The sequence below is a fragment of the Mytilus californianus genome, unplaced genomic scaffold, assembly GCF_021869535.1.
Source record: "Mytilus californianus isolate M0D057914Y unplaced genomic scaffold, xbMytCali1.0.p SCAF_5, whole genome shotgun sequence".
NCBI classification, from domain to species: domain Eukaryota; kingdom Metazoa; phylum Mollusca; class Bivalvia; order Mytilida; family Mytilidae; genus Mytilus; species Mytilus californianus.
Window position 1 is genome coordinate 19673658 of NW_026262701.1, and position 25964 is coordinate 19699621.

Below are 25964 nucleotides of genomic sequence, written 5' to 3' on the forward strand. Positions count from 1 at the left end.
AACACAATAATATATGTGGAGTTTCTGTTAGCATAAACACCATTGGATACCAAATACTTGGTGGACACATTCTCCAAAAGTTTGCTTAACATATGTATTTAGATGTTTAAAACATTTGTGGGTAAACTCTACAAGAGAGAGAAAAAGGAATTTCTAATTTTACGCAGTTAGGAATTCTCGAAGTCTCAGAAGGAATGGTACTTTATATTGACCACGATCTTTTTCATGATCTGAGTTTGTTAATTAACAGGCAATATCTAGATGATAAGAGTGAAGGTACGTGTATTAAAAGTTTGGTGTATCTTTCGAACAAAAATCAACAGTTTAGTGTCCGACTCGGACAGAGAATTCATTATAAAATCGAATGAACAAATAGTCCAGTAAAACGAGTTAGAATTAACAATTTATTTAAATGCTTTTACAATCAACCATTCGTATTACCGGCCATATAGACACCGGACCATATGTCGAATTACGAATCTATATACAAGATGCTTCTTTTGTAAAATAAATAAAACGTAATACATGTACTTGAAATTGTGTACTTTTTTATAACAGCAGTTCCAACTTCTCATCTACTAGTATACGGAAGCTATTGATTGGCTGAATGGTTATTAAAGTGTCCGGTAACAAATATTACATGCACACCAGGACGATAATCCGTTGACGTGATGTGAAAATGAACTATTCGTGTTGTCAAGACCTACATACTTAGTAAATTTTGAACTAGTTCACAAGGTAACAGTCATTATTCCCGGATCGAACCTCGAAACGAGTGGAATAGTCTTAGTTCTAGTAAGATGTGTGCTTTGGGGCGAAGCAGAAAATAATAATGTTCAAGGTTTTTTTTGTTAACCCTAAAAGGATAATGCTTCCCCCCCCCCCCCCCCCCCCCCCCCCCAAGGCGAATATATACGTTATGGAGGTGGTACCGACAACTCTGTAGCTGGTATTTTCTAAACAATGCCCGTAATATAAAAAGTTCCGCTACGTTTACACCAGTTGTATGTATACATGTCTTACAGGATTAAAAATTTCGCTGCATGTGTATTCCTCTGGCTTTTATTCTTTGGGTAGTTTTTAAAATGCTTACACAGAAAGACCAATTCCTATATGTTAACTTTGTCCCTCTCTCTCTATCTCTCTTTCTGTTTTTTTTTGGGGGTCTTTTTTTTTGTATGAAAACGACGAGGATGCACGTGCTGTCGTGCCTCCGGGTAGCTATGCCCCTGGACAAAATAAACACGGAAGTGACGGGTTGTATATTAAAAGTAAAAATCGAATATAAAGATGTTATCTTTACACTATGTCTATAGAAACAAAATAATGCGTACTTAAACTAACACCGCATCACAGATAATTCGGATTATTGCCGAAAGTAATAATTAAACATATACTGTTTATGAACGTATATGAAAATGGTTAGGCTTGGAAGTGTTGGTTTAATTTTAATTTCTGCAAGTGTACACGTGAATCTGGTATCTGGTGAGTTGAAATATTTCATATAATTCATATATTACAAATATATTTAAAAACAAAAATGAAAAAAACAAATGACAAGTTCAGATAAAATAATAGGAAAATATTTCATGTATCAATTCATGACACAAAATTAGTACACAGCACTTCTGAGTTGACATGAATTATCATCAAAATGGTCAGAATTATAAATTGAGTGTTTAACAATACATTGAATTTTTCGAAACGCTAAGGATTTTCTACCACAGGAATAGATGCTCTTATTTGTATTTGGCAAAATGTTTCTCAATTTTGGTTCCACAATGCTCTTCAACTTCGTACTTTGTTTGGCCGTTTCAACTTTTTTATTCGAGCATCACTGATGATGATCGAGTCTTTTGTAGACAAAAGCGTCTGGCGTACGCACTTTTAATCCTGGTATCTATGATGAGTTAATTAATCCCTACACAGACTTGACAAAACTCGAAACAAAGAAAAAGGCAGTTTTATTGCTTTCTTCATGTCAAAGTCAAAGCGAGCTAGACCTTCATTACAATGCAACATCTCGCGCATCAATTCAGGTAAAAACGACTCCTGCAATTTTGAGTATTGTTTTGCTAGGTGTCGATAAAGCTAAATATGTGCACAGAAACGAGGTAAAATTAACATAACGCTCCATATGTGCACATAAGAGATTTTCTTTACAGCAGTGCTATGAAATATTGAGCTCAAATATCACACATAAATGTCTTATAGGATATTGGACAAAGATTTGAAGAAAACAGTCACATACGATAAATTGGTAAAGGACAAGGTATGACAAGGGGCGTTGTTGGCCCCCTCTCCAAATAAGTTATTATGTATAACATTAATGACCTTAGGGTAGAAACTTTATTGTGTTCCGGTAAAGGAATTAAGGTTGCCTAGCAAAGGTTTTTTATTAAATATCAAAATCATCACAATTAAATGCTTAATGTGTAGAAATAAGAACATTTCCACATGATATTGTTTTTCAGAAGAACTTAAAAGGGGCAAAATTAGCTCCGAGTTATAAAAAAAATCAAAATATGATTTTTTTTTGTTAGTAATAATTTGCTTTTAGCAGTCAGATTCGTTCAATTTTGTCAAAATAAGTTAAGAAACATCGCTGATGAATTATCAAGTGAATAATTCGAACTCATTGAATCCGTATTCATGTGACCTTTAATTTAACCCCTTAGCTGGAGATGGGGTACGCATGTATTCAGCTATTTAAAGGACAGGAATGTCATCATTGAAAGTGAAAGAAGGATGGACCATTTGGTTGACCGATTCGATCCACAAAAATCATTCTTATACAGGTAAAAACGATGATAAACAATACCTTTTAACCTAAAATATGAAATCAAACAGACATAGAAAAATCCAATTGCACGTGGTCCCTATCTGTTTATATTTATATTTATGTTTATATAGGGTCATATTACCGTCGGCAGTCTTCGGAGGTCATCTCGATGGTTAATTAGATGACGTCTAGACGTCTAGCCAAAAATACACAAGAAATTCTGATATATATTATCGAGTCCATGTATTGTTAATTGTTTATTTAAGACTTTTTGTAATTTGGATATACGTATAATCCTTTGATTGCAAAAGTTTTCCCTGGCGGGGTCGATGCCACTGCTGGTGGACGTCATTTTTATAAATTTCCGGTTGCAAAACTTTGAATTTTTCGAAAAACTAAGGATTTTCTTATCCAAGGAATAGATTACCTTAGCCGTATTTGGCACAACTTTTTGGAATTTTGGGTCCTCAATGCTCTTCAACTTTGTACTTGTTTGGCTTTATAACTATTTAATTTGATCTGAGCGTCACTGATGAGTCTTATGTAGACGAAACGCGCGTCTGGCGTATTAAATTATAATCCTGGTACCTTTGATAACTATTTGCACCACTGGGTCGATGCCACTGCTGGTGGACGTTTCGTCCCCGAGGGTATCATCAGCCCAGTAGTCAGCACTTCGGCGTTGACATGAATATCAAGTATATGGTCATTTTTATAAATTTCCTGTTACAAAACTTTGAATTTTTCGAAAAACTAAGGATTTTCTTAACCCAGGAATAGATTACCTTAGCCGTATTTGGCACAACTTTTTGAAATTTTGGGTCCTCAATGCTCTTCAACTTTGTACTTGTTTGGCTTTATAACTATTTTGATCTGAGCGTCACTGATGAGTCTTATGTGGACGAAACGCGCGTCTGGCGTATTAAATTATAATCCTGGTACCTTTGATAGCTAATTCCCCCTATTCCCACATGAAATTTTAACTTTTCTTACTAGATTTATAAAAAAATTGTATGGGTATGAATTAAGTGTTTTTAATTAAAATAAATATGAAAGAAATGGAAACAAATAAAAGTAAATTATTTTATTTCTTTTATAACACAAATTCAACAGTAGATTCAAGCAAGCATTATAATATGAAACAAACAATACAAGTTGACAGCACTAAAACAAATCACACATTGTAGCACACACATTAGAAATTCACTGTATATAAGTCTATTAAAGTTTATTAATCTAATCATTTCAACGTGAAGAAGGTAGGCGGCTGCATCACCAAACTGCACTATTGTGACTTCCTGGTTGCGGTGTTTAACCTTAAGCTCTTCTAATCTGTTGTTGATTTCGACATACTTTCGTTTTTGGGCCACTCTCTTCCCACCTGCTGCATACTGGATCATGGTCAGGGCGTGGAAAGCTTCCTCATGTTTCAGTAGTTTTATGAGTTTAAAGATGTTTGGATGTGGTGCTGGACATGTTTCTTCAGCTTGCTGTGCCATCCCTCTAGATGATGTGTAGTCCTCGGTCCCTGTGTTTTCGTAATGGACATTGGTCCCAAGGGTGACTGTTCTGTTCGACCCAGTATGTTGTTACAAAGTCTTCAAAGGGCGTATAGTTGATGTTAGTATGTCGGTTAGGGCATTAAACCACACATCTTCGACCTCAGCAGTAGGTACAAGTGGAAGGACAGCGGCACGGCGTACTAGTTGATGAATGTTGTTGTCTCCCTTGTATGGAACCTGAATCCCTGTTGCTTGTGCTTTTCTACAGATGCATTGTGTGTATTGGAAAAAAAACAGCCTTTTGCGTTGAAGCCAGGAAATACAGAATATGCTGCATTTCGGATGGTGACTTCATAGTCCAGGAAGATAGTGGTAGACTGAAGTTGTAGTTGGTGTTGGTGGCATACATCTTTGAGTAAAGTCAGGAACCTGTGTATATTATTTCGCTTTTGGCAGGAAGCAAACTGTGTACCAGTGGATACATTGCGCCTTCATCAACATTTTTTGGTAAAACTGGGATGTTCTTCTTGCGTTTGTGTGTTGTACATGGAAATCTTGCAAGATGGGAAAGTTTGTTATAATATTATCTATCATCAATTTATTTGTTCGGATGACAAGTTTTTAAGTTTACTAATTCAATGATTTTTTAATCTTACTTCTATTTATCTGACTTATTCTTTATTTTTAAGTAATTCTTTGAAGAAGAAAAAACATATTACAAATACACGTGTATTCAATATTTTTTTTTTTAAATAATATCAAACTTAAACAGTGTAAGAAATATGTTTTCTTTTAAAAAATACAGGTAAATCTGAGGCGAATTTTTAATTAACCTTGATTGTTATAAAAATAAATTATTTATCAAAACATCTATTGTTATTTGCATGTGGGAATAGAAGGAATAGTGATTTTAAAAAAGTGGGAATAGGAGGAAGACACCGTTTTAGTATGGTATAAATCAAATATCAGAATTTGAGTCAAATCGGTGAACACCAATTTGACAGCTATACCCATGAATAGTCACTTAGTTGACTAGATGCATATAAAACAACACAGTGACATAAAAGTTGCCTAGCAACGGTTCAAAAATTGGTCCTTTGTGGCATAAGTTTGAATTTGGTAATTTTTGAAAAATCTGCTTTCACATATGGTATAACATTACAATATAATATAAACATATAGATTATCATTAATCTTTGATAACGGACATGTTGCTAACCAACAGCAAATATTTCTTAAATTAAGGAGAACTACAAACCTATTGTTCAATGTAAAGGTCTTATCATGAAACCAAGAATATAAAGGGTTTTATAGGTAGGGTCTGAACAGTTTTAAAGTTATTTAACATTTAATGAAATAAAAGAAACATGTCATGTACCACAAAAGCAGTCTCATACTGGAAGTGAAAGTCTGATCAAGGAAATTAAGAATTGATATGATGTAGAGTTGGAGATATGAATGTCTCGTCGTATCAAAGCAATAGGTGGGGATATAAACAATATTTGAGATAATTAACGATTTAATATATAAGGAGGGTGCAGTAAGAAGGAAATTAACATATTATGCAAAAATATGTATGGTTTCGGGGTTGGACATAGTCAAACTCAATTATTTGACCTTGAAAGTCAAAGGTCAAGAACAGAGGTTACCTTCACTAGCTGCTATTAGACACATCATCGTAATATGTTGCACCCATATGCCAAATATCAAAAGCCTATGTCATAAAATATAAAAGAGTCCTAAAATCAATTATTTTCACCTTGATTTTAAAAGCAAAGGTAAAATAAAGGTCGTGATGATATTCGACTGATATGATATCTTATGGTTATACACATTTACGCCAAATATCATAAGTCAATGTAAAAAAAAAGTGTTAACCCGGACAAATTTGTACGAGAATAAAATCTTGAAGAAGAAGAAGAAGAAGGAGAAGAAGAAGAGAAATACTACTTAAACGTAATGTCTCTATTCCTCTCTTCTTGGAAGCCAGAGAAACGTGACAAACAAAAGTGAGAACTGAGTACTGCATAAAGTTGATACACACATTATTTTCTAAACAGCTTTGTAACTGCGATTTGAATCCATCTCAAAGCATTCTTTATTTAAACTTGTTTACTACAGATTTATCTTTAAGTAATCTCCTTTTCTTATTAGTTTGTTTTTTGTTTTGCTTTAGTCATTCAGACTAAGAAGAATATCCATGTTGAGCTTGGCCGCCTGACCCAATTGTAAACGGCATTGGGCTAAATTATATTATAATAAAAAAAAACCAAGTACTATATGTTTTATATTTTTTTCTTTCTATGTTCCAAATATGTTGTGCTTGTCTCTTTCTTTAACGACCATAGAATACAAAATAAACGTGTTTTGAATTGCATGCTTTGTATGAATTATTTTCTTTTCATCATCTAGAACAGTTCATTGCCCTTTTCTTACTAATGCTTCAAACACATGGCACATTTGCAATTGTGAATCGGACTACTCCCCTTTTTCTTTACATATTCAAATATTATGCGGTCTTGATAATGGTAGATATTTATAGCATCTGTTTATAGATTATCGTTGGTCATCTCAACGAGATTGATTTTCTCGCTTGAGCCGGTACGGCGAAAGTCAGAAAAGCAATCGAGTTGAGATGACCAATGATAATCTGTTTATCGCTATTTTACCTATGACGACGTTGTTAATTTCAACGGCACGTGCGCCCTTAGTTTCTAGCGATAATTTTTCATATCACTCTATTGTGCTGAGAAAGGAAATTATCAGTCAGTTAGATCAAAGGAAAATTTCGTAAAATAGCGATAAATAGAGAATATCATATGGCTTTTTAAATATCACATCGGTATCAATCCGAGACACCAATATAATCCCAAGAGCTCTGCTCGATCAAGGATTTGTATAGTACTATACAAATCCTTGGCTCAATGGATTATATATTGGTTGAGGGTTGATACGAGGTGTGATATTGAAAAAAGCCATATCATATACACTTTATTCTATACTTCAAGTAGATTTTTTTTCTCAAGCAATACAGATTAGGGGTTTGATAAAGCGGATAGCCACAGTGATACAGCACGATTGCAATTGATTTTATTACACATACAATTTACTTGTATTCACTACTAAGTATTTATTACATTGGTTGAAAAAATACACAACATTCGTACAATGTAGGAAAATATAAAATTTATTTGAAAAGATGATGAAGCATTAAAGGAAGGACATAAGAAAATTACGGCCTCTTTTTTACCTCAGGAGTCCAAGGCCCCACGCTATCACAATATTACATGTACAAGACTCCACCTTAACGTTTTATCTTATATAAACTTCTGACTATAACCTTAAGCTTGTCTTACAAGAATATAATTTAAAACAATATCGGAATTATTGACACCCTTTCCCACTTCCCCTACCTGTCCTACCCTAAATATAAACCGACAAATAAAAAATAAAATTTGTTAAAATATATTTGTAAGAAATGTCAGATTTATGATTTAAGGTCTTTTAAAGTTTTTGCCATATTGAAAATAGCGTATTCTGAAAGTGTACTGGTTTTTACTAATCTATATTTATTTTGTGTGAAGATGAAAAGTAAAGCAGAAAATATAAAAACAGGAAACAATAATCAAGAAAAGGAAAATAAACAGAAACAAATATTTAGAAAACAAAGATTGTACATTGTGAGATTTGAACTCAAAACCTTCCGATATTAATTCAGCTTGTATACCGATTACCCTATAGTGGTTATATGACAAAATCATCTCCGGTCCACAGTTCGTGTAAATATTTCGAGATAAATTCAATGAACACTATTAATGACAACATTAGAGCCTATTTTAAATAGCACCGGATTAATCCGTTCACCTGTATTATCATGCAGTAGCCCATTTTAGCGAAAATTTGCAGCCTTGGTGAACAACCTCACTACTCTAAAACCATGCACAGTAATTTTCACTGGCTAAATGATTAAGCCGGGTAGCTGGGGTGTCTAAATGTTCCTCGGGGGGGGGGGGGACACATCAATACTTAGCTGATAGGGGGTACCGCTTGGATTTTGTTACCCCACCCTTTTCATATAATTTAGATTTTAAAAATGTATACCTTTTCATATATTGCGTAGGTAAAAATTTTACCTTTTCCCATATTGTTTGGGTTTCATGTGGTGTGTAATGTAAGAGTGAAATATCAGTGTCAAAAGAGAGAAAATTGGTTGATAAAAACACAGACGGGAACACCAAGACAGATGACAGACGAAGAAGTTATGTGAACTTTATTGACCTTATCATATATTTCTGATAGTTTTCCCGACATATTCACATATTTTCAAGCTTGAAAAAGTGACCTATTCCAGTGGCACGTCCTATCACCTTGTTTATAGGAAGTGCCCCCCCCCCCCCCCCCTCGAGAAATGTTTGACGATAGATTTTTTCTTAAACTCCTGTTAAAAAAACTTTTGGTTCAATGTACTTTTAAATTTCAATATAAAAACTGGGAGTCACTGACCTTGTTTTTACGTTAAAATACATTAAAAATTAACGAAATCAGAGTTATTTTATATGATTTATAGGGGAAACTTGGTTCTTCCTTATCGAGGAAACATTAAACGATAGAATTGGTTAAATTTCAATAACATAATTGCTTTTCATAAATGCCACTGAAATACCAAATAAAAATAGGTGGTCATGATCCTTATTTTCTTTAAAACATAAAAAAAACCACACACACACACACACACAAACTGTCCTATTAAATTCAATATAATTATCTGCCCTTGATTTTAAAGGATTTTTTTTCTAAAAATTTTAAATACACTTAACGACACTTAATTTTTGATACTTCAATCTTGAATTTTCAAGGTTTAGATTTTTTTTTGTATACTGAATGATACTTGGTAAAATAGTTTTTAAACCAATATTGTATTTTTGCAACATGCCCGGAAGGGATGCTCAGAAAAAAGACACCTGTACCTCAATCTAGGCAAATTCTAGATATCGGTAAATCGAAAGAACAGTTCTTATTGATATTGTATGAACAGTGTTGTACTGTATCAAGAACCCATTACGTATGTTTTCTGTAATTTAAATTCCAGGCTAGAACGGACATGGAACACTTGAGTTAACTTGTTAGACATTGAAGTGCTGTTTTATCATGGACAGGATATTTTTTTATATTGTGATGTCTTGATACTATATAAAATTTATTCTACTTTAAATTAATTTCTGTCGCTAAAATGGGCATTGATTATTTCACTTTTTGCTAAAATGGGTTAAGATCTGGCGCTAAAATGGGTTATACTTTAGCGCTAAAGCGTCCGATTTTTTTTCGCTAAAATGTCCTATTAATGCACAAAAATGTCTAACGCCGATACATGAACAGTTTTTCTGAACTGTACTGCAAATCTGTATTTCAAATCAAGGATAAAAAAACTCTTCTCTCTTTAAGATTTCACGACTTGATTCGTCCAAACTGTAATTTTTACAATTCTCCATAATTATAGTCCGAGCCCAGTTATTGCTGAGGAGTCCGACGGGATTTTTAAGTGACTGGTTGTGGCTGTGTTACTCGATTATTATGGAACCATTACTGTGTCAGAAATTATTCATTTGTCTTATATTTTAGGTTTAGTAAAAGATGTCGAAATACTATCCACAAGAGGCATAGTATATGCCAAGAACGGGACAGCTATCAGCTTGACATGCAAAATCAATGTAATAGGAAGTATCCAGTTCATTCGTTTTATTCCTGATGAAAATATGCACTATCTTTTAAAATTGAATGTCACGATGAATTCTGAAGAATGCACATCTTCGATAAATATAACATTTTCTTGTGACCTCAAACATAAGGTATTCGTTATCACCTTGAGTCCAACACAGTATGATTTTGGACAAACTTGGACATGTAGTGCTTATGTTGACCAACAATATACAAACATATCGGATAACGTTACAGTCTGTTTAGAGAAAGGTAAGTCAATTGTTTACTTTCCTTAATTGCACGTTTAACTAATAGAATAAGAATAGAATTAAAGGCCCTTGATAGGCAGCATGACATTTATACATACAAAACAATACACAATGATAATTTTGTAAAAAAAAGAAAATAATTTTACATTGAAATGAAATATTAAATGTTCATATAGATATAAACCTACATATATTTCTTCATCTTATATAAATCATGCACATTTTATTCCAGGCAGGACCAGAACCATAAAATCTTTACAATAATCATCCTTATTAACTAAAGTATATTAATTCATGTTTCGACTAACATCTAAACATTTACTAATATAATTCACTAAATATGTATGTTATAGACAATTTTTCATAAATAAATAACTGACCCAACAAATATTGGCTCGTTTGAGAGGTCTGAAAAGTTATGACAAATATGTTTATCTCATTGAAAAATGTCTCTCCATCACCATTGTATGCTGAACAACTAATAATAAAGTGTTGGTTAAATGTACATTTCTTACAAAGCCTCTGATCTCTTTCTATATATAAAATTTTATATCTGTCTCTTTCTATTTTGAGATCATGGCACTAATTCTGAGTTTTTTCTCAATCAAAAATTGTTTAATGATCAAATAAATTTCTTTAGAAAAACAAGTTTTTGGTTGGAAATAAGTATCTAATTTGCTACTTTTTATCTTTTCTTTTTGTGTTCTAAAACCTTTTAATTTTTTTTGCTTAACTGACTTGATAAAAAAGTTAAGCTTTACTTCCGAATTTTGAATATTCAGCTTTTTAAAAATATAATGTATGGATGAATACCACCATTCGATATTATAAGTAAACATGTTTTTGCTACACATATAGGTATCAGTAAACCATGTTCCATATTTTTTTAAATTCCAAACCAATATTTCACCATTGACAATACAACTGAAAAATTTTAAGGTAATCTACCAAGTTCTCCTAGCATAGCTCAGTTAGAGGACCTTTTATTTACACATAAAATATACTTCATATATCTAGAATTGGATTTATCTAAAAAAATCATTAATGTAAATGTGCTGTAATAAATATTCATTTTCTTTCTGGCATGCTGCAGAGCTAATTTTGAACATACCTGTAATTTCACTGCTATACATTATAATAGGTATTATTGTATGGTCATATATATGTAATAGAGTTAAACATACTTCAATTGGAAGAAGACAAAGATCTTTGTAATTTAAATACAACTTTTCTTTTAGTGATTTTTTTGTATAATTCTTCCTTTCCTTGATTAAAAAGTCCACAAGATGTAAATTTTAAACCTAAATAAATATAAATGTTAACACATTCTTTCATACTGGTGTACTTATCTATTATAGTTTTTAATACAAACATAAGATTATATGTCCTACTTTAACTGGAAAAATCAATCTGACATGGATTTGTGATATCATTTGTTTCTAAATACTTATCAAGCCTTTTGTTTAGTATTGAATTACACACTTTTCCAATACACATGTTAATTGCAATACCTCTATAGTTTTAAGGTTTAGATGGAACTTAAGCTTTAAAAATTTGACAAATACATACTGATGACCATGTTTTAATGATAATAAGATAACAAATCACACACGGAAATCGTTGCATACCTCTTTCCACTTTTTAAAGTTTGGCATATATGCACGAGAGCACGAAATATTTTTGGATAACATTTTTGTACATGTCATTATACTGCATACTATTAAAAACCATATATACAGTACATTACAGCAAGGCCACTCCAATTTCGGATTCGTTCGCTCCAATATTTTGGAGTTCGAAAAAAAACTAGCCGCCACTTCCTGAAGACTTTCTGAAATATCGCTCCATTTAAATGAAATTAACATTTTACTTTTTAGTTGTCCTCGCTCGTCCCACAATTTACAAAACGTTACAATACGTTTAGTGTTAATTAATTATTCATCGCTCCTAAAAACAGAAGTTGTGTGCCAGAAATTTAAAAAACGCACCCTCCACCAAATTTCAGTCATATCTTACTAAAGTAACCCTTTTTGGGATAAAAACAAATTAAAATAAAAAATTCGCTCGCTAGCTCCAAAGTTTGTGCATAAGAGTCCAACGAACAAGTTCTCAATTATTAGTAGCTTTATTGTTGGTGTTACGAGCGATCTACGAGTTTATATGTCGTTGGAGTGAAATATTGCGTAATATCTACATATATAACTTGAAGATTTACGAGAATCACAATGCATATTGACCTTTTACTTTTTATTGCAGATACGGTCAATAATTCCACTGGTTTGGAGAAAATAAATAATCCCGGAGTAGACAAAGATTTTGGAAAACCTTCTACATTGAAAACTCTCAAGTATTCACTCATCGACATGCTTATAGTCGGTTTCGTGTGCATCACCACGACGGCTATGTTTACGTTATCACTAACTGTATTGTACTTTAGATACGGTAGGAGTTTTTCTTTTATAGATTTATAGATGCAGGTCCACAAACTGGAATCCGTATGAAATTAAATAGAGTAATAAAAGTGAAAATCAAACCAGCATAGACATAACACGATATTCCGGCGTCTAAAGTTAAATACAGTAAAATCCGAGTTCTATATTTTAATTTGTTTGAGTAAAATCTATATTTGGTTTTGCATACCTGATTTTATGACACTCTATATATGTATATAATTAGGTTTCGGTAAAGGGCTATAGGTGTAGATCATGAGCTCATGAAATGGGTTCTCCTTTTTATTTCAAAATTTGGTACCAAAGCTAAACACATTTTCTTGTGTTTTTATTTTTCGCTTAGTTGCTGCTATGCTTTATCATTTAATCTAAATGTTTTGCAGTTAATAAACAAGAAGATGCTCAAGAAAATAAGTAAGTTTCTTTATCTTTAATACACTGTGTTGAAATATAATTCCTCCAGAAAATCTTGAAAGGTAAAGTTGTTGGGATATGGAGTTTAGTGTATATAAAATTCATGCACGTTACGATCTTTACTTGAGCCCGATCTTTTATGTTAGAGGAAAATTTGACTAAAAATACAGGTTCTGACAGACGGAGTTAAATTCAGAAGTATGAATATCAAAATAAGGAGATATGGTATGATTGCCAATTAGACAACTATCCATCATAGTTCGAATGAAGTGGGGGCCTCGGTGAATCCTCGGTGGCCGAGTGGTCTTAGTAGTTACTACTGTAATTACTAGCCAGTCAACACTGAGGTTGTGAGTGCGGGTGCACTCGACTCCAATTTATTCATGTAATATTTTCCTCTCCTAGACTTTTCTGATAAATTCTGTCTATGCTTCAGAAAGGTATTTTTAGCGTTTTCCCAAAACGATCACGGTTAAATGATTTTTTTTAATATGTGACACGAGAATTGTATCTATTTTGCGTTCATCGCCAGACTAAAATGTATTCGATTTGCCATGCATTTTTTGAGATTGACACATTTCTATATTCAAATAACTTTTATATACTGTAAAAATGAAAGTTTCGGGTTAGAATATTTTGAATAGTAGATTCCTGAAGAAGCAGGGGTAAAGACAAATAAGTCAACTACCTCCCGTGCGACAGTAGGACTCTTGTTGAGGTGTTCGATAAGTTGAGTTACTTTGTGGACCAGTCTGCGTTTCTGTACTCTAAACACGGCAATGCCATATCAAATAGACATTTTCCTATTTGATTCAATTATCTTTTGATATTGCCTCGTGCAACTATATTTGGTGTCGCTGTACATTTCTCGGTAATAAAACTTGTAAATACAAAAAATACATCTTGAAAAATGATTTCAAATATAGGCCTTTACTTTAGGTTTATTTATCGGATTTACGATTACACTTGGCAGATATTTGTTCTCTCAATGTAATGAACAGCAGTTTGTGGTTAAACTTCAGGGGCGTTTCCAGGATATTTGAAAGAGGGGGCGTAGTATACAATCTTTCGCCGAGCGGAGCGATGCGAAAAAATTTTTGGACCTTTTTTTGGCTAAAAAACATAAAATAATTGTGAAATGCACTAATGTAACGGTTCCTGACTTGGAGCATGTATATTTTATAGTTAAAGTGTCAGGGTTTGATATTCTTTATGCCGAATTCTCTCGATTAATTGTCTATGGTATATTAAAAATGATTGGATGGATCTTAACAGCAGTAGACCAATAACGAGAAATTCCAAATTCTAGGGTATAGGGCGTTACTTTACAATTTAATAGTCCTAGGCCAGGATTTTATGAACTGGAGGCGTAATTCCGGTTGCCCTGGTATAGGGTCCATGGGGAATGTCAGAAGCTCCTGGATTTCAACAATTTAGCATCAAATTATGAAGTATTATAACAGACTCCATGATAGACAAATTGGTGAAAATAGTCTGACTTCGGATCATTCAAATTATGTATTGATTAACATGTGGATATCAAATCTTTGGAAGAAGTTGTAAATTCAGTTAAAAGGTTATATGAAATGGGCATGAAAAATGAAAAATAAATCTTTACCGATAGCTTTTTCTGAACTTTTGATATGTATATATATATATATATATATACCCGTTTTGTTAAAATATACCTTTTCACTGTTTTGGTCTTTTGGAAAATGTTGTTTGTGCTGTACTTAGACCCCTTTACCAAGAAATTTGTTTTGCATGCACACGTATAAAAATTGCGGTTTTTATCCAACGCAATCATAGGTTTGAACGTTGTTTTCAATTTAGTAGATATAAAAAGAAGTGGTATGAGTGCCAATGAGACAACTCTCCATCCAAGTCACAATTTATAAAAGTAAACCATTATAGGTCAAAGTACGGTCTTCAACACGGAGCCTTGGCTCACACCGAACAGCAAGCTATAAAGGACCCCAAAAATGACTAGTGTAAAACCATTCAAACGGGAAAATCAACGGTCTAATCTATATAAGAAACGAGAAACACTTATGAACCACATCAACAAACGACAACTACTGAACATCAGATTCCTGACTTAGGACAGGTGGAAACAGTTGCAGCGGGTTTAAACGTTTTAATGATACCAAACATTCACCCTTATCTGAAACAATAGTGTAACATTGTATTTATAATACCCCGTTCTAGATAGTCAAATCTGACCCCTTCCAATGCAAGGCGAAAAAAACATAACCCCATTTCAAACAATTTAGCTGAAGATGCAACCCCGTTTGTCGGAACATACCCGGTATCATATATATAGCGAGTATCCCCCGGGTAGATGTAGAATGGCCATTGGGGAAGTGTCACACAAAACAACCATTTCATGTATAGATTTACTTACCGCTTTGGTTGTTTAAAAAAGGTGTCCAAGTCACCCATCGGATGGGGGAATCAGTATAAAAAGAAATCAGAGTATGAGTTTAATTAATGAATATGATAAATTGCCATATTCAATACAATATAAGCAGATAACGCTAGTTTTTTTTTTTTTTTTTTTTTTTTTTTTTTTTAAAGGGGAAGGGGGGGGGGGGCGTACGCCCATTACGCCCTTACCTGGACCCGCCCTTGAACTTCATAAAGATCTAACGAAACACCACAATACATATTATCAATAAACATGCAGATATCTAATCCAAAACTATCCACCCTAACTTACTCTTAAACCTTAAAACTGGTCATTGAATTTCTGGATGTTGCTATTTGCATTTCTCAAGCTAATTTCACTCCAAAATTTATGATAAACGGGACGACTTTTCCTCTTCTATTGTTAACTTTTCTTTCCTTCGTGGTTATGTTTCTTTTGTTGCCTTTTATGGAGCATACTGTCCTCAGTTTTTTTACACGAAATACACGAATCATTACTTAAAACTTTCACAACATGCTTACAAATACAAGAGCAGTGAACCTGACGTTGATCCCGTGTTTCTTCACCCTTATAATATATATACCGATGATGTAAGAAATCTAATCGGGAGTACAAATAAGACATTAATAATGTTCTACTGATATCTTGTGTTTTCGTCGTCTGTGATTGTAGAGTAAAAAGAGGCTGGAGTTACCTAAGGGGCATTCAAAAATGATAAGCAGCAGAGAAACCTACAACGTTATCATGGAATAAAATGAAAAACGATGACAAGACAAACAGGTCCACAAAATACTACATAGAAAACTAAAGACTTAGCAACACAAATCCCACCGAAAATTGTCATTCAGATCGTTTTGTTTTTCGTCGTTGGATTGTTGTCTTTTAGACTGATTCCGACATCCCCCTTTCATTCAGTAATTTTGTTTTTGAACATTTTTTTTTAATGTATGTTCCTTTAATAAACCTTTAGCTTTTTCACTGAAATTTTGCATACAACTTTGGCTCGTTGAACTTGTCTGAAAATTGAAAAAAGTAATGCATATATCGCTTTTATTTTAAGAAATATTACTGAATAATTCTTTCAAAATAGATGTGCATTTGTATAGAAATCACATAGAATCGTCGAAAAACGTTCTTAAACTTGTCTTAAAATCATCAAATCAACTATCATCAATGTCTAGATTTCTCTTAATAATTGTTATGTTATTGATACATTAATTTCCGTTTGATTTATATAAAATAATCATATACTTTAAAAATCTGTGACATAGTCCATTCACTTGCATTGATCTTAGCGTCAGTATAGGTTTGAATGTCATTTGTGCTTTTATTCCCCGGGGTATCACCAGCCCAGTAGTCAGCACTTCTGTGTTGACATGAATTATCTTGATGACATAATTATATATTAACTGTTTACAAAACTTTGAATTTTTGAAATACTAAGTCTTTTTCTACCTCAGGAATAGATTACCTTAGCTGTATTTGGTAAAAGTTTTAGGAATTTTTGGTCCTCAATGCTCTTCAACTTTGTACTTTATTTGGCCTTTTTATTTTTTTTTATTCGAGCGTCACTGATGAGTCTTTTGTAGACGAAACGCGCGTCTGGCGCAAATACAAAATTTCAATCCTGGTATCTATGATGAGTTTATTTGTATATTGTTTGGTTATAAAGACTTGTCCTTGATCGGATTGACATAATGTCATTACAAAGAACCGGACCATGTTTGAAGCATCTTGTTTATTTTACAGGAGGAGATCTTATGAAGACGTCCACTCTGCCTCATCAGCTACATATGACAATATAAACTGATTGCATCTTAGTCATCTTATTTTCTGTACGAGTAGGTTTCAATGTAAACGTTTCCATACAAGTATACATTTTAAAAATTGTCTATATTTTTGGTCCCAAACAACTGCATAATTTTACAATACATTTTCGTGTTAAGTTAAACTTAAGAAAACTTATTTTTTGCTGTCTGTCATGTTTGTTTTTCGTTTATGGTTTGTTCATAAATCAGGCCGTCGGCTTTCTCGTTTGGGTTGTTTATTATTATGTCAGGCCGGGATTTTATATACATAACTATACGGTGTCGTTTTTATTAATTGCTGAACGCGTTGTGACCTTTACATCCACGTCACTTGCATAGTCTCTAATAGATAGTTGTCTCTGTCAATGGCAATTATGCCACACCTTCTCATTTTTATATTAACAACAACAAAAAATAAAACAATCAAACAGTAAAACAAACACACAAACAAGCTATAAAATAAAATAAACAAACACAAACGAGTGAAATAACTTTTCTTCTGAAGGTTGTGCTTTTTTTTCGAAAAAGTATACTGGAAAATGAAATTTTGGAATTTTACCAAATAAATGCCTAAACAAAACTGAAAAATTATATAGTGCGTATCAATGCAATGACAAATATATATTAGATCTCTTCAAGCTATACTGTAATCTCCTTAACATCAACTCAGAGTGTCACGTACATTATACGATTTCAAATGTAAGTTCTAACTAAAAACGTTTTCAACCCAGAATTATATTCGTTCATGAAAGGGATGGATCCTGACAACGGTACGTGCTTTTGGTTACGAATAATACAAAAAATAGACAACATTTTATATTGAAATTGAAAGATGAAGTAAATTACTATACATAAAGAAATTTACAGGGTATGTATTTTATCGTCAATAACGTTTTTGTTTGGTGTTTCTTTTAATAAACCTGTCACCATGTAAATGTTAAAAATGATATTATATATGGATAAAGAACCGTTGGAACTCCTTGTTTATTTGCATGTTTACTGGCAATATCAATAATTGGGTAACCTATTATCTTTCCTTGACAATTCTTTAAGTTCATATGAACAGAAAAAGTTGTGGGGCAGATATTTATTATGTCTCTATGTTAGGTAATCATCTATGAGACAGTAACTCAATATTGCAAGTTAATATCAAAAAGGATATCTAGAGGTCAACATTCAAGTCTAACGAAGGAGTCATTTTGTAATCTATACAGCGTTAAATGAAAAAGTAGTCACAGAGTTAATTAAGGCGACAGTGGGGTGGGGTGGGGGGTCTCAATATGGGATTTTGGGTACAGTTGTTCAGCTGGGATTTATAAAAAACACCCCCCATTTATATATTGAATAATTGTGAAATCCCTACCTATACATATATATTTCACAGCGAAATCATAACCCATTCAGTGAAGATCGTTGCACAACACACTGAAAAATTATGACCCATTGATATATCACAATTGGTCAATTACTACCTATTGATATATTTCCTCGGTAAAATTGCACCCCATTGATATATATGACGTATCAAAAAATGGACCCATTCCAGCGGCACATATGTATATACCTTCATATAGGAAGAGACCCCCGTGCTCTTTCTATGCATCTATACCCGCCATTGCAAATCAATACTCAGCCAAAATGTCACAATCTGGAATAGGACACAATTGGGTAAAATTACAGACGTGACGACCATACTGTTCTCTTAGACCACAAATGCATGTCGATATTGAGTTGAGACATTGACACATCGTATCGATCAACCATTTGGTGATGGTGACCGTAAAACTTATGTCCTGTCGATTTCTGTCGCTCTTCCTCATAACTTTGTTCGAGCAGCTTTTGTGTAAGGACGCACCCATGTTAGTGAGGTCCGTAATGTGTAAACACGAAAGAGCAAAATGTATTAGCTAAGATGAGTAAACGCCAAACGTGACAATTTGAAGGTTGATATCGAGGAAAAGATCAAGATATATAAAGCAGACCTTCTACTTTCGGTAGTATCCTTAACATAAAATTCAGTGGGATATATAAAATGAAAGCACTCATTGAAATGAGAGTTATTTACTGACGGGGCAACATCAATATATCTGAAAGTGAAATTAAAGAACTCTTATTGTATTTGCGAAGATTATGTGTGAATTCTGCTTCATACGAATGCAAAAAAAAAGTCTTCTAATAGTGGTGCACAATAGTTACACATTGGAATACCGACTTTCTGCTGAAATATCAATCCACCAAAAAAGTCGGTCAAAAAGTCCAGCATTTTGATGAAACAAATACACCGAGGATAATATCATCAAAATGCTGGACCTTTTGATCGACAGCATATCAGTTTAGTGTATTAAAATTTCAACAAACGGTAGGTATTCCAATGGGTACTAGTTGTGCACCCCTACTGACCAACTTGTTTTTGTACTCATATGAAGCAGAATTCATACAAAACCTCCTCAAGATAGAAAAAAAAAACCTGCAAATTTCTTTAATTTCACTTTCAGATATATACTGGTGATGTCACTCAATAACCCACATTTCAGGGAGTGCTTATATCTCGTATATCTCAAATGAACTTGAGATTAAGGATACTATCGAAACTAGTAGGTCGGCTTCATATGTTGATATTTTCCTCGATAGCGACACAGATGGACGACTACAAGCTAGAAACTATGAAAAACGTGGAGATTTCATCTTTTCGTTTCTCAGCAGAAGCATAACCTCTGCCCCATCGTATGGTGTTTACATATCTCAATTGATATGTTACACACGTGCATAGTTCTCACTATACAGACTTCATTAGCAAGGATGTGCTCCTTGCACAAAAACTGCTCCAACAGAGCTATGATCAAGAATGACTGAAATCAACACAAAGTTTTACAGTCGCTATAACGAATTGGTTGACAGATCTGTAATTGTACCTATTGGTTTTTTTTGACTGAGTATGGATTCGCATGACGGGTGATGAATGATCAGCAGGAGACGCTTGCCTTGTCGACGCTCCCTATCTCGCTCCGTTTTTGAGTTCTGGCGATCATCTCACTTTTTGCATTTTACCTCAATTTGTCTTCTTAATCGATTTGTGAGATTTGAACAGTGGTAAATTACTGTTTCCCTTTGCGTTTTATAGACGGGTTCTAAACCGGACAAAATGGGCTACTGAAAATGCATAGCATAGTTAAAATGGTAAATATGCGTTGTAAAGGAGCATCTGTTTTCAAATACATATTCACCGATTTGACTCAAATTATCGGAATGTGTCGACAACAACCCGGCCAAAAAGCAAAAAACAGCCAAAGGTCATGAATAGGTCTTAAACGCAGCGAGAAAATCCCGCACCCGGAGGCGGGCTTCAGCTGGCCCCTTTACAATAATATATGCTAGTTCAGCGAAATGGACGCCACACTAAACTCCGAAAAATATAAATGAACCAAAATCATAAACACACAAGACTAACAAATGCTATAGGTTCCTGACTTGGGACAGGCGCAGAAATGTGGCGGGTTAAATGTTTTGTGAGATCTCAACCCTCCCCGTATACCTCTAGCCAATATGGAATAAACAAACAAACTCTTTCTGCTCTTTGGTCGGGTTGTTGTCTCTTTGGCACATTCCCCGTTTCCATTCTCAATTTTAAACATCAATACGCACAGTAAAACTCAGTTAAACTCAGTTAAAAAGGAACTAAAGTCCGAAGTTAGTATAGGTAACAGAAGAAACTGAGCAAATTGACAATGATCAACATAAATAAACAAGGGACTACTAGCAGTTGCTGACATGCCAGATTCAAACCTCAATTAAACTGATCGAAAGATTATGCCTTCATCATATTAAAATCAAGCACAATCCCTCCCGTTAGGGGTTTAGTATCATGCCATCATAGATTATACGAGAAGAGCATTATAACCTGTATCATGCCAACAACTGATTTTAGAATAAATGTGTTTATTTCCGATGCAAAGACCCAATGAGTGAATCAATATTTAATGACTTTACAACAGTACTATCGTAACAAATCCCTTCTGAATAAGTCTGTTTAAAGGTTTGGTTAGCTTTTGAGGTGAATGACGACATTTGCATTGTGCTTTGTATAGAATAATAGTCATAATACCATGAAAGATGGGATGTGAAATACCTGCACGTTGATTTATATTTACGAATGGTGTCCTTATACCAATGATAAAATTTAGTAAACGTTTTGATAAGTTTGTGAGATCGAAAACCCTGGTGTAATTTTTCAGTATAAATACAGAGATTTCTTCCATTAAAATCAAATACGTTGTTACAAAAACGAGCGAATCGAACAAATTGAGATAAACACCATAAGATGTAACGAAGTACACTAGTAAGTAGGTCAGGCAGTTTAGTAGTGGAACAATGGCTTGAAGACAAAATAAATCTATATTTGTAAGGTGTTTTGTGCAGCTTCGGATGCCACTACATAGTTGGAACTTTTATAGTCGATTTATCACATATTAAAACGTATATGCAAATTACAAAAAAATCAAAAAGAAACAATACACATTGCATGGAATCGATATAATGTTTCAGCATTGCGTGTTTATTTTAGACTAGACGCATGCTAATTAACCATCTAGATTACTTCTGAAGAAGGAGATGGTCATATGCTGCTTTGATAAACATAAATATTAAGACTTCATATTTAGTAAATGTATTTACATTTGATTTTGTAAATTAAATACTCACCTTCAAAAATTTAGATAAAAGTCTGCTTGCAGCTCAGATGAATCGGAAAGAACGAAAAACTCCCTTAGACTACCCCAATGCTATGTATCATATCCGTGCCATTTACCTTCATAGATAGCATATTTAACGTATCTGAACTCCCCCGGCAAATTCGGAGCGAACAATACTGATTGCGCCGATACTAAAAGCCCACTTGCAGCTCTAGGGAAAAGATGTTGTATGGATCATGTGGATAGAGAGGCATAGAACGGAGGCAGTGAGAATAAATAAAATATTCTCCGACCTCTAAATCCAACTAATAAAATTTCAGAAATTAAAGCGGTGTTGAAAATGTTCCAGGAATAAGTTTTGGCTCTAACTTCATGCGCTTTAACTAAATTCTAGGATAGCATCAAATCTGCAGAGTATAAGTATCGAGAACTGTATGGGAAATCCAAGTAGAAATTGATTTTGCTGACAGTTCTTTTAAACTCTTTTTCAAAGGACCAAAAGGCCTATTCGACCCTTGAGAAGGAATATAAATCAGTCCGGTTCCTATATCAGAAAGATAATTCTTAGCTACAAAGATAGAAAGAAGAAAACTGACGACTTGTCTCCTAAGCCAAATACTGATTGATTAAATGTTGGTGTATTAAAGCCACTTTAAGCACTATTGGCTATTTTGTGGCGGACAATTTTTAATGGAGGAAGTCGGAGTGCCCGGAAAGAACCACCGACCTTCAACAGGAAAAATGACAATCCTTGTCAATTAAGATTGAAGTCGAACGCACCTGCCACGTGCGTATAGATGTTTTTAAAATGAAACCGAATCTAAGGGTTGAACATGATAATACTGTAGAGATTCTAGAACAACACTCAGGTCTAAAGGAGGCACAATACGTATCTGGCTAGGCCATTCGAAGCAAAAGTATTTGATTAACAAAAAAAAACTTCATTATGACAAAATTCTTGACAAGATAAATTGATACATTGTAGTTCTAAAAATAGCTGATATATAAACTTTGGTAGTTTAAAGAGTACTAGTATAACCTTTGTTTTCAAAGAGATGTAAAAAAAAATCAGCTACCTGTCGTAATGAACCAATGTTCTTTGACAAACACAAAGAACTGAAGTTTAAACATTTCGAGTCATATACAGCACATGTGGATTGCATGATTGCTACTGTGAAACGCTCGATTGTATTGTCCTTTCTGTCTGAGGAATGACCTGGTAACAACCAAGCGTGAAGATTTAGTTACTCCAACTCCAGATAAAACGTCTATCCTTTGAACTGGACAACCAGGTCCTCGCCCAAGGGACGATGAAGTGGTCGTACGCAAGACAATCAAAAAGATCCGGAACCCAAGCGTGTCTTAACCACGCCAGAACAACAAGAACGGTCTAGATAGCTTACAAAAATCCTTCCTTATTTTGTACACAATTTTGTGGAGAAGTCGAAAACGTCGGAAGATTTAATTGAACATCCCTTTCCTAGAGAGAATTATTGTATCCACTGCCCATGCCTATTGATCTGGGATTGGTTAAAAGTACATGGCCAATTTGTGAATCCAACTTGTTGCAAACAGATCTATCAGGGGGTGATTCTATCTAAGAGTTATAGCCTGAAAAAAAACTACTGGATTTAACTCCTACTCCGTATTTCCTGACACGGGGTCGAGATAAGTCATCCGCTATCAGGTTCTAATTTCCCCGAACATGACAAAATATTCTGGAGACTGTCGCAAAACAAGAGAGTTTCTCTGTACATAGGGTAAAGAGAAAAGCAATTGGTCCTGCCATGATTCTGGCGATAAGCTACTATACTACTGTTGGGTTGGCTGTATAGCTATCAGATAACACTGCCCTTGAATCACCAATCGAAAGAGTATCATTCACAGTAGCACTCCCCTCATTTCTATAAGATTTATGTGTTCCTGTTAACTGCGGAAGTGCCACAAACCGACACTGTCCTTTCCTCTAAGGAAAGAAACCAATTCCATCAGAGTCAAAGATTCGTATGTGTAAAACGTCATTGTAGGTTTTAGAAGATCTAGAGGCACCCTTTTCAAATGTTTCTCCCTCGGTTGCCACCACTGCAGATGAGCTGATTGTCTGGGCAAACCTGATAAAGATGCATCCCACAAAAACATTTTCTGTGAAATTGGATGCAAGAATTTCCTGAGATACCACTGAGCGAATATGACATTGACCCAGGGGAATAACGTCAATTAAACTAAAGTTATCCAGTTCCAAAAATAGGCGAGCTGGTACTACTGATATCTGACAAAACTGATTTTTTCGATTAAAAAGAGTAATTATATTCTCCTCTGGGGGAGGACTAAACTCTGTCTGTCTGATAATGTTCTCTTAGAAATATGAAATCTTGGCTGAGGACCAATTCGGACTTTTTCCATGAACGGAGTAAAACCAGTCTGAGCAATAAGTATACAAGTATCGCCAATCGAGTGTGATACCCAAGGTGAGTTAAGGAATTATTTTTCAAAAGTGAATAGTGTGAACCTCTTGTTTCAGCAAGAGATTTCTGTCTTAATATCTCTTCACTGACAGGTTGATAAGAACTGAACACAATGTTGATTGATTGTGGAACAGAAGTTCCAGACCCCTTCCCTTGCAGTATATTCACTGTTTTATGGTTTCTATACACGACAAAATCATCGGGGAACAGTTATTTCTTTTCACAAAATGCAGATTGTAAGCTTGATTTTACATCTTTCAGTTGCGTATAGTAGGCACAAAGCAGTTTCCTAAAATAGAAAACAGGAAGTCATGATTGAAGCCAACTCAAAAGGTACTTTTGAATATGGGTTTAGAGAAGTGGTAAAGTGGCAGACGACAATTACCCTCAAAAGCTATAATGATAATTCATTTGAATTTTAACTTTAAAAGTAGAAATAACGTGCACTAATTTTGCGATTTTTAGGGGATTGTCATAATATATATATAATTGACCCCTTTTTGTCATTTGGCTCTGATGTTTAAATAAACATCTTTCAAAATGTTATCATCAAACGTTGTTTAGGAGTTTTAAATGCTTCAACATTATATGTATGTAATGGAATATTCACAGATGGAATTGGAGTATTACTGGGCAGAAATAAAATTGTTATATAATTAAATTAGCTTTTCCTGTACCAATTTTTTTCATGTAAAAAACAAAAACAACTTTATAAATTTCATGCGCCCAAAGCGCTTTTCTGGATTTATCTTCACCAGGAACGCTCAAAGCCGAATATTTGAAAGCCAAGGATGTGCAAGAACCGAAACATTTGAAGGCCTTTATGACCAAAAAGGACTTAAAAATAATAGCAAATTCCATCTAAAGTCAATTTTGTCCGAGGGAGTTGAAACCTTAGTTTCTTAATAATTTCCGAATTTATAAACGGACAATTTATACTTTCACTTTTCAGCGGGGCTATACCACTGTGTCTAAACTACACCAGCAAAAAATGTTTGGACTCGATGGTATCTAATATCCGGCACGGTGACGGAACATCAATAGACAGAGAAAAGGTAGTTTTCTGTTTATTCATTTGTTATTTATATGATATCGAAGAATATATATACATATATAACTATTTTCTATTGTGAGATGTAATATTTTCTACAACCGTTCTAGATTAACGGAGAAATAAGTAAAAAATGCACGTCAAAAGGACGAATTGAGTGAACCTTGCCTCGAATTTGTTTAATTTCTCGATAAATTGTTCACATGGTACGGAAAGAAAGGTACGGAGTGAAAGATATTGACATGGAGATTGCAAAACTAGTCACTTTGAGCACCCCAATACTTGTATTTCTGTGTATGGAACGACAGAAATGGGTCATGTCAACATGGAAGGAGCCGGCTTTGTCAATGTGTACCACCCGGTTTTGTCCTAGATTTCACAAGGCAGAATCCGCTTTTGTCAAAGAAAAA

At 34.0% G+C, this 25964-nt stretch overlaps 1 long non-coding RNA gene across 1 annotated transcript in view; it reads left to right on the top strand.

The window, feature by feature from the left end:
- LOC127702973 (uncharacterized) overlaps window positions 1–18309 on the top strand; it is a 20622-nt gene extending 2313 nt beyond the window's left edge. Inside the window, exons 2-5 of the long non-coding RNA XR_007982608.1 lie at window positions 9904–10251; window positions 12507–12692; window positions 13084–13114; window positions 17292–18309. This is a non-coding gene — a long non-coding RNA (uncharacterized LOC127702973). The remainder of the gene's footprint in view (window positions 1–9903; window positions 10252–12506; window positions 12693–13083; window positions 13115–17291) is intronic.
- The last annotated feature ends 7655 nt before the right edge of the window (window positions 18310–25964 follow it).